This window comes from Bacillus rossius, chromosome 12 (assembly GCF_032445375.1).
Source record: "Bacillus rossius redtenbacheri isolate Brsri chromosome 12, Brsri_v3, whole genome shotgun sequence".
Taxonomy (NCBI): Eukaryota; Metazoa; Arthropoda; class Insecta; order Phasmatodea; family Bacillidae; genus Bacillus; species Bacillus rossius.
This window is the reverse complement of record NC_086339.1, coordinates 6,994,695-7,010,201: the sequence shown is the minus strand read 5'-3', so window position 1 is coordinate 7,010,201 and position 15,507 is coordinate 6,994,695. Positions and strand designations below refer to the sequence as shown.

Genomic DNA, 15,507 nt, shown 5'->3' with positions numbered 1-15,507 from the left:
AGTCGGTCGGAGACAGCCGCGGACGGAGGGTCAGGCAGGCAGGCTGTAGGCGCCGTGAGCCACGTCACACGCCGCGTCTACCACTCTCCGGAGACACCAGCCACTGACAGTTCCGCCCGGTAAGAAACCTATTATTAATTTTTCTTTCTGTCTCGTTCATTAGGAAAGTAGGCGTGGAGCACAAATGCTTAACCTTTATCTGAATGATTGTTTTTTAAAGTTCTCTTGACACATCTCGGATGGCTTAAAACCAAAGATAAACTAGAGGAAAAAAGCTTCGACTACGAATAAGAAAGTTATTATTAATTGTTTTTGCAGTTATACTTCTTCAGGCGCGTTATGAAAAAAATGATGAGAGTGAAATTTTTTAGATGCGCGCGCATCACTGTAACACAAAATTAACAGGTTGAAGCTGCCCACTAAACAGCGCATTAAGTCTCGAAAAAAAGCTACCAACAAAATAGAAATAGAACCTCTATTAGTCGCGCATGTTGGCACGCTCGTCGCCTCTGATCACTGTTGTCATATTTATAATATTTATCCATATGTTTATATTTTCTACATTCACAACACGTGTTTTAGTTTCATACAAGTGCGAATTATATATGTGCTAATAATTTATATTTAGTAGTGATTTCAATTGAATATTTTGATTAATATTATTTACTATTCGTAAATATTAGTAAAAAAAATTGTGCTTATATACTTTTCAAGTGCTCCAATATAATTGAGGTTAATTAGCCATATGTATTATTTATTGATATAAATTAAAATATTATTGTTAATATATTTAATACTAAATATTAATAATGTTAAATATTTATTATTGGTTATTTAATATTTACAAAATAAATAAATAAATTTAATAAAACATTTAATAAAAAATTGTGATAAAAATTAAAATCAAACATCAAATTAAAATATTAATTTTTAATATTTATTATTAAATTGAATAAATATTTATAAAAATAAATGAAAAAATTTAATGAAAACATTTTGATAAAAATGAAAAGTGAATATTAAATTAAGAAAATAATAAATATATAAAAAATGAATAAACTTAAATTAAAATTTTGAATTTATTATAACATTTATTTTTTCTTTTAAAATATTAAATAATCAATAATAAATATTTAAAATTAAGAATCTTATAATATTTAGTACAAATTATGTCATATATTTATTATTTTCTAAATTTATTTATTTAATTTTTCAAATTTAAACTGAACTTTATTGACTGTGTTGACTATCTTTTTCCAGCCCTTTTATTATTTTATTGTAATTAATTATTTGCATGCAATTAAAAACTATTTTTTAATGATGCCAAAGAAGTATAACTTCTCACGCGCGTACATAAGTACACGCACCCATTTTTATCTGTCTCGTTCATTAGTAAAGTAGCCGTAGAGCATAAATGCTTAACCTTTATATTCGAATGATTGTTTTTAATGTTCTCTTGATACATCTCGGATGACTCCGAACAAAACGGAAAAAAAGCGGCGACTACAAACAACGCATGCGTCTAACCACCTAATCCTTACAATTAATAATAATTAGCTTCAACATACATCTACATATACGGGGTGAGTCTGAATTCAGCCAACAATCTTCAGATGCAGGTTTTATCACGACAAAACAACTTGAAAACCCCTATCAGTCTTGTGGTCTAAACTCTTAAGTACTTCCCAAGTATGGTTGTTATACATATTTTTTAAGTTGAAGCTGAACAACATATTTACTGTAAATAATATATGAAGTATTTAAAATGGAATGTTTTCTACGACAAGCACGAAAATTGTGGCTGCATAAAAATTATTTCATTCAAATAATAGTGTTGGGGAGGGAATAGTAATACGTTACAAAAATATGTGGAAAATAAAGGTGTTACCCCCAATTATTTCTATAAAATAATTTTGCCACAGTCACTAAATTCGCAGTGGTTGTAGAACGTCCTTCAATAAAATATAATCAACTGTGTCATCTTAGAAACTTTCTCTATTATTTACAAGAAATAGGTTGCTCAGTCCCAACTTCAAAGGCGGGCGTACACCAGCATTGGAACACACTTTAGACCGTATATTTGTTTTAAACTTATTTTTTTCGTGATGAACCAGCAGTCTAAGTTTGTCCGGCGAACTTAGCTTCACCACACACACACACAAACACAATCATACACATACACACACACACACATATATATATATTTAAAGGTTTAGTCTAGGATGGAGCGAAAACAATCCACTAAATAAGCTTGTGTGTCAGAATATAAATCACTACAAAAAAAAAGAATAAAGAATCACAGACATTTCTGTCAGCAAGTCCAGCAAATTAACAGCCAATAAAGAGGTTGCCTTCATACGAGCATGCACAGGACCTGGAAGAACCACAATTTTTTCGTGGATTCATTGGGTGGCAAAGTAGGCTTCAAAGACATGTAGGTACATCTTTTTAACGTTGATGATCGGACAGTAGTACTCTATGAGCACTCTTTAAATAAAAAGCTTGATTATGTATAGGTAGGGACCGGAAAAATTCGCGTTTTCAATGACCTCTAGAATAGACTCCACGATCCTCTATGTACTTGTGCAGATTACACCTGCTGATTGGCTACTGACTCGTGACACGTGCTAACTGGGAAGCTTGTGATTCGATACTTCTTTTGTCGAAAGTTTTTCATTGGTCCAGAGTCCTTCAGATAAACTGTTTCCCAATCACTGAAGCAGCAAAAAAGGCAAATGTATTTGGATTTTAGCCTAACGAGAAATGAACCCGCGAATTTTTCAGGTCTCTATGTATAGGCAATAACGTTCGCAGGCTTCAGTAAGTAACTGCTCCCTGATGATGGCGACTGCAATGTCGACCGAAGCGTGGGTGAATTATTCGCCAAGGACACGGCTAGAAACCAGAAGCCAAGTTACTTTACGTGTAGGCAAGTTGGGTTCCAGCTCGGAGTGGAGCGAACACGTGAAACAATGGCGGCTCTGCTGATTGGTTCTCGTCAGCTCAAAGAGTCGCGTGGAGCGGTCTAATACGAGCGGTTGAAAAGGGGTCGTTACCACAACGCCGAAATACCACAACGCCGAACGTACAATAACGCCGAATACCATAACGCCGAATGTCAAAATTGACCACAACGCCGACAGCTAGAAAACTGCTGTGTACCACAACGCCGAAAAATGATTTTGCGGGGAAGGGGGGGGGGGGCACAGGAGCAAAATGAAAAACAACTGAATGAATTTGTGTGCTAACCTTACCTAACGTAACCTTTGTGGCAGTCCTGAAATTACATTTTTCGGCGTTAATGTATTTCGGCGTTGTGGTAATTCGGCGTTGTGGTACACAGGAGTTTTCTAGCTGTCGGCGTTGTGGTCAATTTTGACATTCGGCGTTATGGTATTCGGCGTTATTGTACGTTCGGCGTTGTGGTATTTCGGCGTTGCGGTAATTCGGCGTTGTGGTACACAGGAGTTTTCTAGCTGTCGGCGTTGTGGTCAATTTTGACATTCGGCGTTATGGTATTCGGCGTTATTGTACGTTCGGCGTTGTGGTATTTCGGCGTTGTGGTGCGTCCCCGTTGATGAAAAGTCACCAGAGCGACGTGGAAACTTCTGCGAGGAATCCCTACCGCGCGACCGAAGAATGGCTGATGGCGGGAGGTCTCTGTTCGGTTCCCGGACGTGTTGTGGGTTTTCCATGTTGAAAAAAATCCATCCTCCAGGATTTATGACTGGATGTTGTGCTGTGTTTACGTGTTCTTGCCGTGGAAGGCATTGCAGCCGTAGAGTTAGTTAAGTCACTTTTTAACCTCGCTGTCGCCAGATTTTTATATAGCGGAAATGGTGCTTGATAAGTAGGGACTGGAAAAATTCGCGGTTTCGGTGACGTTCAGGATAGACTACACAGTCCTCAGTATACTCGGGGAAAATAACGCCTGTTCATTGGCTGCTGACTTGTGATTCGTCTCAACTAGTTTGCTTGTGATACGATACTTCTTTGGTTGAGTATTTCCCATCGGTCCAGAGTCGTCCGGATGAACAGTGAACCAATAACAAATGCAGCTTAAAGGTATATGTATTTAGATTCTAGCGTATCACGAAATGAATCCGCGAATTTTTCTGGCCTCTGTTGATAAGTAAGAATGATGATGGTTAGTAAGTGTGAATTAGAATATCCGTCGTTAAACATACTAACTTTCATAAAATAAAGTCATTCATAACTGTTTCCGCAATGAAAGCACCACACTTCAGCCAATGTTTTGGGCATCTAACCGGTATATGGTGCAACAATTATTTTCCGGATAAAAAAAATTACGGCTTCACCCAGTTACCACGTAATTATGCAGAAGTGGCCACCCCCTCCCTGATTCAAGCACGCTTCATTGTTCCCACATCATCCAACATTTAGATGCACTTAGCAATGCGACTCACATTGTTCGTTTGTTACCACCAGTCAAAGAAGAAAAAAAATATTTTAAAAACAAATGCCTAGGCGTGCGATATTTACCATCTGCTCGGCAAAACTATTTTTTTTCTTCAGAATAAGTTGTTAGTTCTAATTTAAAAATTTCCTTTACAAAGAATAATGTTCCTGATACATTAAAAAAATCATTCATTACGTTAGGAAGTTAAGTCTAAAACGTTTGCGCTCTTTGGCCTATAGCTGGCACTAGAGTGCACCGAAACAATGACAGCTCTATTAGCATAAACCGTGTACTTGATATAGTAGATGTCCTTTTAAACGCACACAGCAGACTAATGATGAGACATGTTGAAGTATTATCCTTTATATGTACAGCTACGGTTGGTTTTGCTAACCATTTGATGACCAGAGTGCTTTGAACTTTTAAAACAGTTTAAATAATTTATTTTTGAATAGTATATCCATTTGTTTTCATCATCATTAAAAAAGTATTAGAATGTATAAAGTGAAACACAAATTTATTTTCATTTTCAATTGAAAGCGAAGGATTTTTGTGGCAGTATTTCTGGTAGCTCATCAGAACAGAAAATTTTAATTTTTTTTTTCATTCATTTCAGTATCAGATCCAACCTTTGCAATAACCACCGCGCGGATGGATGTGATGTACTCTCATGTATTTATATCACCATAAAACCATGGTGATGGCGCCACCCATGGCTGTGCAGTATACGAGTCGACTATTACACCGTATAGCGTGCATCACGCACTCTTTTTTTTAACTGCCACGCGTCAGCACGATTTAATTTTTTTTTCTGCGGCAAGGTTAATTTCCTCGAAAGGCCTCGCAGGTTAAATGTTGCGAACGAAACGTTAATAGTTAATCATGCGTGGCCAATAAAGCGACACCAGTCCGCCTCGTTGTTTTGACATTGCATGAAAAATCATACTTTCATGTAGAATATACAAATGATTGCCACTCCATCACACCTTAAAAAAGACGTAGCGTAAATGATAGAATTTTGTACATGGATAAATAAACAATCGTAATATTGATTGAACTCTTTAAAATAAATGTTTTATATTATTTTAAACTTTCTGATGTACCGGCGCCTCGCTTCAGCGGTCTACAGGCAAAACTGTCTAGTACTGCTAATTATACTAGCCACTACCACGAGGACACACCACTGCCGCGACTCCAACGAGAACAGAAGCCGAACGTATTTTTAAAATCAAATCATTGAACCAAAAAAAAAAACATCAAAATCCAAGATAAAAGGGAGGAAATATAAATCAAAGACGCCAACTTATTTTCAAGTAACGACCTACAAATTCAAATTCAACTATCCAACACTGTGTTGATATGATGGCAAAAGATAATAATTACAGAAAGACTGGATTATGGTCCGAAAGTAAATGAGGCTACAGTAATAATGCTACAGTAGTCGCTGTGAAAATTACATCATATTTGACAGTGCTACAGCCGTCACTATGGAGACGAAGAAAGCAAAATTAACTGTGTTACATTGTTACCCGTGGAGACGAACTAAAGCATGATTATTAATGCTACAGTCGCGGCTGTGGAGTCGAAGGTAGCATCAACAATGCAACGACCGTTGCCAATATGACCATCGAGAAAAAACGTGGTACAATCTCGCTGAAATAAAAAACTAAACAAAAAAAAATTGGTTGTCTGTAAAGTCGGTTTACGGACGATAGTTTAACGTGACGTCATAACAAAACATTGATGAAATGATTGCATACTTTTATGAATAAAATTGAATCATTTTTTAAATTGAATTATCACTATTTTGTATGGATACAAAGAAGGAGTGAAATGAAATCTACAATTTAATTAATAAATTTACTTTTATTTGCACTCATTAATTCAAATATGTTTATTACTTTAACGAAGAGATTATTTTAACTATAACTTTTATACATGTGTGCTATTTAATTTCTTCCAATCTGTGTTATTCTGTTAAGGATAGGACGATGATAGGAAAAGTAGGAAACGAATGGGAGTGTTTCAAGTTTAATGTGCCTCGAAAAAGTAAAATCGATGGTTGTTCCAATCTAGTGGAAAAGAGATAGATGCGGCGCAAGCGTACAATGAGCGTAACGGGACACAGCGTAACGGGACAATGTGCGTTTCGGGACACTTTTTCGTGCGTGCAGCCGGCGTTCATCGATTTATTAGACGTTGTCACGTAAAAAAAAAAAAAAGACAAATTTCGAAAGAATCCCTCTTTAAGGAACAAACTCACCCACTTGAGAATCCGCATGCCAAATGTCACGTCTTGTCCATCTCGTCGAGCTACAGACAGACTCTCTCCTTTATTTGTACACAGGCTCCACCAAGAGTTCAATACCATTCGCAGTTTTAAGATGATATTTTTTGCTTATAAATATTTGGTAGAAATTATTTTATAATTTCAAAAATCTCTTAACGTAATATCTCATTTTTACATGATAAAATAACTACTTAATTCATTATAGTAATTATTATCTGAACAAAAAATAGATTGATAAAACATCATTGCTTCAGAAGAAATTTGCTTTGTTAATGTTTTTGAAATAATATATATAAGCATATTTAAAACAAATCTGTAGGCTTATATAGGTAACTTTTAAAAAACTAAAATAGTAATATAAATAGTAATTTAAAGTTTTGAAAATCTTATTTACACTGGTATTACAACCATTATAATATTCATTCTCAATTAAATATTCCACCAGGCTACGTAGCGCAATGATTATTGTACGCGGGTTATAAACTTTAAAATACGTGGTTCAAAACTCGGCTGTGGATTTTTCTTCTTCAATTTTTTTTTAAATTACATATTACTGGATTATACACACTGTGCTTTATCAAATATATATGAATACATTTTTTGTTCATCGTATTTTTTTAAAGGCTTTCGACAACGATTAAATAATTCACTAGTCCTCAAGCAAATGTTTCAACAGTCCTTGCCGGTAATATCGCTTTAAGTCGGCTCGGGTGGTACTACACCTCGGTTAATCGAGACTCTACTTACACGAGGCACTTGTTTTCAAAGAATTAGACTATATAGGTAGAGACCGGAAAAATTCGCGGTTTCAATGACCTCCAGGATAGACTTAAATATCCTCTACACATTCGGGCAAATGCCAACTGTTCATTGGCTGCTGACTTGTCAGTCGTCTCGACTAGGTGGCCTGTGATTCGACACTTCTATGAGTGAGGGTATCTAATTGGCCCTCAATCCTCCATATTAACAGTGAACCAATGACAGAAGCAGCACTAAGGTATAATTATTTGAATTTTAGCATAACACGAAATGAACCCGCGAATTTTTCAGGTCTCTATGTATAGGTTAGAAACTGTTCTGCTGGGTATCTGAAGCCTTGAATAAATCCTTGGACCGCTCGCGCCTCCACGGAAAGTAACGCGGACATGTGTGTTCGTGTAAACCGGCCTCTGAGGTCCGGCCGCGGGGAAGTTTCTCAAAGGGTGTGGGGGAAGGGGAGAAGTGATGTGCGGGTTGCAGCTGCTAGCGAGGCAGGCGTGTCGCGAATAGCGAAGGCAGGCACAATATCGGACCCTTCTTCCCTCCCCAATCACTCCTCATCACGTGACCAACAACCCTCTGCCCCCCTCCACCACCCGGCAACATCGCAGTCGGCGCACGACCGCGGCAAGCCTGCTCCTTCCGGTCCCCGGTAATGGCCGCCCGGAGCTGCCAACATCCCCGGGAGAGAGGGGAAAAAAAAAGTAAACTTCCCTTCCCGCCCCTGACGTCACGAGAGAAGGCGATTTATATTTTACAAGGAGAGGGCGCGAACTTCAGATCGTCGATTTTGCCTCCTTTTTGCGAGAATAAAGTACTTCCCAATAGCAATCTGTCCTGCGATGGAGGGAACCCAGCTCGCATTCGCTCTCCGGAAACAGCCTATCTAAAAGATGAGGCACAACTTGTATGCCCGTAAAGTTGCTTTAGAAGTCGTTAGGGCAGCTTGGGCCAGTGGTTAGAGCTTTTGAGTACCGCGCTGGCGACTCAGATTCAGTTCCTTTATGGCTACTTCTTTCTCTTGAAATTTTTTTATCGATTTCTCATCTATTACGTGAAAAAAAGTTTAATTATTAATAATAAAATTTAAAAAAATATATTTACAAAAGTACGGACCATCTGTACGAAATTTAACGCCTTATAGCTATAATTGTAAAGAGTGCGAAAATTACCCAAACCCTATTACAAAAACAACGGAAAATAAAAATAACATCGCGCCAAGATGCCCCCAATATACATTCATTAGTTATTCACAAATTGAGCGCTCCAAAATTTACATACATGTTGAAATACGTTTGGTATGCTGCGAAACTGGTAGAACCACGAGTCACACTCCAAAATGTTAGTAAAATCTACTTCCCTCTGTGTTTGTTAAAAAAAAATGTCAATGTTACACTGTCGCATTCATACAATGCGCGTGGTGCGAACAGAACATAAGTTGTATGTGTTTTTACGATAAGTATCACTCGCAAGTGTGCATAGAATCTGTAGAAAATGACGCTGACAGCGATCCGTAAATATTGTTACATTCAAGCATGCGCATGAAAAATTAATAATGTTGTGCATTAAATAACAGCGCTTTGCATTTTTCATATGACCTTCACCCTGGCAGTTTTAATTTTTGAAATAAAAAAAATAGAAAAAAAGAACACTATATTCAATAAATAAACTCGAATTTTTCACATGATGAATCAAAAATCGATTACTGTAATCGAGTCCGAGTCGCCAGCGATGTAATCAAACGCTCTAACCACTACTTCACGCTGTATTTGTGATTCTAAGCGCAACGTTACAGGTACGTAAGCCGTGCCTCTTTTTTTTTATCGCATATTTCTCGAGACCAACTGATATTTGGGTTGTATCCTGTACAGGTTAGACTATTGTTGGGAAGTACTTCACTCTCAAGGAGCGTGCAATTTTTTTTTCGCGAAAAATATTTTGAGGACCAGCCATTTGCTAAAACACTTTAGTGAGCATCGTAGGTGTTTCGTGTTCCGTTAAGTTTCTTTCAGATGCATGTCTTCTGTCAGCACACGAACTCAGCAAACTCCGGCAAGATAAGGCAGTGGTTTCTCTCCCAGAAGGACGAAGTGACGAATAGAACACTAGATATTCTTGTAATTGAAACAATTTTTTTAAAGTGTTTACAACATAAACGAAAATGTCTACCACCGTAGCCAAATACTCGCGATGTTTCTATCGGTCGCCACGGGATCAATGCAAATGGAAGAGTTGGGCGTTGCCGAGCTAGTCCGTCTGTTCGGGCCCGTCTCTTGTCTGCGCGCTGTTGTGGAGACCATGCACAGTGAGGATCCGTCTCCGTTTACGTGATCCGTCTCCGTTTACGTGATCCGTCGTCGTGGAAGCAGGGTGTCCACAAGGAAAAAAAAAATATTTCGTACCAACTTAGGCGAGAAAAAAGTACTAGATTTGAAAAAAAAAAAGACTAAATTATAATTTGCTATGGTTTTAACAATTTAGGACGTTATAATGAAATTGCAATGCTCTAACTTAAATATCACACGACACACACATACATTCCATAGTTTTTTTTTAAATAATTACGCTTAATAACAAAACATATTGGAGTTACTGTAATATTATTATATTAAAGAAAAAAGTACTAGATCTGAGCGTAAATGTACTACATCACAAAAAACCTTATAAAAGTACTAGATCTAGTAGGAAAGTACTAACTGTGGACACCTTGCGTGGAAGTGGCCCGAGGCGTGGCGCAGCTTGGCGAAGGATCTGTGACGTAAGCTGCAACTGTACTGTCATCACAGCCATTGCGGGCCTCGAGGTCCGAGTGCAAGATCCGGGCATCGAACCGCGGGCCCGCGTAGAGTTCCAGGCCACGGATTGCCGCCCGCTGCCTCTAGTTGTGAAAATAGATGTTAGGTTTGAATGGTGATGTAGATAACGGATGTTTGGTGACCCTGAGGTGTTGTGAGTTGGGGTGGTTTGGCGGGGTTGCAGTCAGGACTCGAACCCGTGCTGTGCTGAGGGCGATTTCAGGAGCACGGTTGGGAGAATGTGTTGTTAGTGTGATTTGGGTTCGTGGGTTCGAATCCCAGTGGAGAAAGTTTCAGCGGGCTGCATGCATGCCCTGCGCTCTCTATTTCGGGTGGATCTGTGACGTCCTCGCGGGAGAGGGACCCTCGTCAGCGCCTCCAATGAGAGAGGCTGCCTGTCACCCTCCCCCCTCCCCTACTCCGGAAGGAGAGGAAGTTAGTTCGCGACGCGCCACTGCTGGTCCTGACGTGCTCTGTCCGCCCCGCCGCGCGTCATCTTCACCAGAGCGCGGTGGGGACCCTAGCAAGGGGCATTCATTGCCTGCCTGCGTTCCCGCGTGGACCAGGGATGCCAACTTGGGGTTTGCCCCCCAAATTTAAAGGGAACCAAGATGTAATGTTTTTTTTTTTGACGTGACAACGTCTAATAAATCGATGAACGCCGGCTGCACGCACGAAAAATTGTCCCGTTACGCACATTGTTCCGTTACGCTGTGTCCCGTTACACTCATTGGTCCGTTACGCTGTGTCCCGTTACGCTAATTGTTCCGTTACGCTGTGTTCCGTTACGCTGTCGGCGAGTGCAGTAATAATAGGTTATGTTACAATTGACTAAAAAATTATGGTGATTGATGATAGATATTTGATTACAGTTTATTTACATGGAAACTTGTTCATAATTATATTTAAACTTTATAGCTAAACGCCAGTTTTTAAAATTAATTACAAGTCATCTACACGTGAACTGTTTCGTCGACTGTTTATAAAGTGAAGTGAAAAGTTAATGTGGTTTTCATTGCTTATTACAACAAAAATTTCGGCAATAAAGGTTAATTAATTATTTTTTTTCATTTTAAAAATCTGATTACTAGTATAAATTCAAATATATATTCTTTTATTATTAAAATAGAAAGGATTCTTTTTTATTCATAAAAGTATACAATCATTTCATCAATGTTTTGTTATGACGTCACATTAAACTATCGTCCGTAAACCGACGTTACAGACAACCAATTTTTTTTTTAAACAGCATGAGTTAGTTAGTTCATATCTGTAGTTCCTTCAAAAGCAGCCAGTCAACAGTGCAGTGTTCGCAGCTCGGGGTACAGTTTCCAGAGGACGGTATTTTACGGAAGTGACTGTGATTAATGATGAAAACTCTTCGCTGTAATTTTTTTTTGTAAATAAAAATTATTCATGCAAAATTACATAAATTTGTACATTTACACAAAAACAACTGTACTTATTTCTTAAAAAAAAAAAAAAAAAATAGTGTTTGCAGTAATACTGGGTTCGGATTCTTACCCAGGAAGTTATGCTTTGTGTTGTCCCAGTACCGCCAATAGTCAAAGTTATTTCTAAACAAATATTAACTGCACACCTTAACAAATATAATAACACCAAATAAAGCCCAATTATTGAATGCTTAAATAAAACATTAATAAAAATTAAAAATAAAACGAGATTGTAGAAAATCTCTAGTAGAAGTGGTATTTTAAAAAGAGTTATCTAGTCATAAAATGCCTCGAGAAAATAATTTAAATTAAACCGGATTAAAAAAAAACATTTTAACAAAAAACGTAGTTTCGGTCTTAGACTTCAAAATCTTAAATTAACATACACGATAATATTACCACGTCACTAACTTAATGATACATCATCGATAATCTGTGCTTTTTATCCATTTCGGCTTATAGCTCTTTCACGTTGACTGAAAAAATTTATCAATAACAGGATTAAATGTTATATTAACAGAAGTTATCAATGCTAGGTTGCATTGCGGAAATCCCGATTCAAATGTATTTCATTGCGTATGTTTTCAATAATCTTGATGCGCTAGCACAGGCCAAAAAGGAAGTGGGAGATGGAAAGAGACAAAGAGAGAGAGAGAGAGAGACAAGAAAGTGTGTGCGTAGTTGGGTATAGATTTCAGATGAAAGAGGTTGTTTGCTTGAGCTGAAAGTTTTTGAAGCCCTGATACGTGAATTTTCCAACTACGAGGCACCAAAGCGGTCCCTAATTAGAGAGTTCCAATTTTTTGGTTGTTTGCTCTGCGCGCGGGCCTGATTTGCCGCCGCAGCTAATGAGGCCGCGGGCGTCGCAGCAGCAGGGAGTTTCCGCGTCGACACCACGACATCGTCGCCGGAGTTCAAAGGCGGCGCCCGTCGGCAGACGCCCGGACGTCGGGGAAGGAAGAAGCTATTCACCGGCAGAAACCGGCGCGAAACCGGCGCGAAACCGGCGCGGTTCGGCTCCCAGAGACCGACGTCTCACGACTCGCTCTGCCCGGGACTGATCTCCGAAAACAAACCCGGCACAAAAAAAAAATTGTTTGTCTGTAAAGTCGGTTTACGGACGATGGTTTAACGTGATAACGTGATAACAAAACATTGATGAAATGATTGCATACTTTTATGAATAAAATTGAATAATTTTAAATGAATTATCACTATTTTGTGTGGATACAAAGAAGGAATGAAATGAAATCTACAATTTAATTGATAAATTTACTTTTATTTGCATTCATTAATTCAAGTATGTTAATTTATTTAACGAAGATATTATTTTAACTATAACGTTTATACATGTTTGCTATTTAACTTCTTCCAATCTGTGTTATTCTGTTAAGGATAGGAAGATGATGGGAAAAGTAGGAAACGAATGGGAGTGTTTCAAGTTTAATGTGCCTAGAAAAAGTCAAATCGATGGTTGTTCCAATCGAGTGGAAGAGAGATAGATGCGGCGCAAGCGTACAATGAGCGTAACGTAACAATGTGCGTAACGGGACAATGAGTCATCCTTTTTCGTGCGTGCAGCCGGCGTTCATCGATTTATTAGACGTTGTCACGTCAAAAACGACGCATTGGACGTTTCCTTCCAAGTTATAATTAAAGAAAATAATTTTATACTGATAATATATAGTTTTTATCTTGAAGAATTTATTTTAGGGTTTATAATTAATGCCCCGTGTTGTATTTCGAAGCTGTGTAGGCAATAATCATACGGGACTACTAATGTGTGTTATTTTCCTATCGGTAATCAATTATATGTGTGACTAAAAGCAAAACATGTTTGCATGTTTGTTAATAATTGAAGCCAGAATGAGAACAACCCCAAACCCTCTTTTCAAATCTGGAAAGGAAATAATTTTTTAGGTTGAAACTAAGTTTAACGCTTATTTCCTGTTGGTGTGTTGTTAACAACTTCTTTGTGACGGTTCCATTGGAGCTGTTGAACAAACTTCAATCGTTAGTCTATATACGGTTACGGTTTGTTTTTATAACAAAATGCTAACCAGAGTGAATTCAAATGTATAACAGAAACACACCTCATAGACTATCTTTTCTATTATATTTTATGTATTTTTTTTAGTAAATTAAACAAATAATATAATTTATTCTAAATGGTTATACATAAGCTCCCCTGCAATGGAACTACAGAAAGTACACCGTAAATTTTATTTTTGTAAAGGGGACATAAATATTCCTGTAAACTTACAGATATTTATAACTTTGTTCATCTACATGAAAAAAAATCTATAAACTGGTTCTTTGTGCTGTCCCAGTAACTCATTAGTTAAATTTATTTGATAACAGTTTTCTGAATAGATTTTCAGCAATAACTGCGCATGTTTAATAAGCACGGTTAAAAATAAATCAAGGGAAATTGTTGAATATTCGATTATCCATTACATGGCTTAAATTAAATTATGCGCCAATTTTGTTTGGAAATACATTAGTATTATATCGAAAAAAGTATTTCATACATGCAGAAATAACGATAGCAATGTGCTGTACGAAGATACAATATCTTTTTGACGTGACAACGTCTAATAAATCGATGAACGCCGGCTGCACGCACGAAAAAGTGTCCCGTTACGCACATTGTTACGCTACGCTGTGTCCCGTTACGCTCATTGTACGCTTGCTCCGCATCTATCTCTCTTCCAATCGACTGTTTATAAAGTGAAGTGAAAAGTTAATGTGGTTTTTTCATTGCTTATTACAACAACAATTTCGGCAATAAAGGTTAATTATTCTTGCATTTTAAAAATCTGATTACTAGTATAATTTCAAGTATTTATTATTTTATTATTAAAATTAAAATGATTCAATTTTATTCATAAAGTATGCAATCATTTCATCAATGTTTTGTTACGACGTTGTCAGATTAAACTATCGTCCGTAAAACGACATTACAGACAACCAATTTTTTTTGTAGTATTGCAAACTATGTCTTGACGACTGGTTTCCAAAGGAATCTTTAATAAAAATACAGGCGGCATAGGCAGTCCTTTCCTCTTCGCCCGAGCTTCATCGGCACAGCCTCGCCGACAGAAGGTCTTTTCGCGAGAGTTCTCGAAGTCTCCAGAAGCCAGCTGTCGCAGGTGGGACTCGGTCGACTTGGGTAAAGGAGGGGGGGGGGAAGTTGTGGAGTAATACTCCCGCTGCAAAGGCGCCGAGACGGAGCTCCGGAGTACGGCGAGGAGTTCCCGGAGTTAAATTACACTTAACGGGAACCGAACTTCGGAGTTACAACTGCGGCATTCCCCCGGGGGCGCCTAGGAGGCTGCGCCAAACACTCGCGCCGCTAACAATCTTCCTTCCTTTTCCGAAATTATTGGATACTCTAGGATGCCGAAACAAATATTTCTCTTCAAATTTACGCACAATATAGATACCGCCTTTTCCAAAAGTTTCAAATCGGATGAATAGTTTAGGAAAGTATGAGAGACAAACAAAAATATATATATATATAAAATATAGTCGACAGGCGAGGTCATAAAAAACGGAAACATGAGATACCTTGAGAAAGATTTCGATCACGGCCTTTGATAAGCAATTTGTTTGGAAAATAAAATTCAAGAAGGATGGACCCGATTCGTGCCCAGGTATTCCCGAGGAGAAGACTAGTGATTGATAACTGCTTCAAAACAAATAGTTCAGTTTATATTCTTCACTGGTTAACACGTGGTTTGACACTTATTTCGTACAGAATTGTTTACTGACCAAAATAACTTCATG

At 37.8% G+C, this 15,507-nt stretch overlaps 1 protein-coding gene across 1 annotated transcript in view; it reads left to right on the top strand.

The window, feature by feature from the left end:
- The window catches only part of LOC134537242 (fat-like cadherin-related tumor suppressor homolog), a 199,064-nt gene continuing 183,557 nt past the window's right edge, over window positions 1-15,507 (top strand). Inside the window, exon 1 of the mRNA XM_063377510.1 lies at window positions 1-119. The gene's annotated coding sequence lies outside the window, so the exon portion shown is untranslated. The remainder of the gene's footprint in view (window positions 120-15,507) is intronic.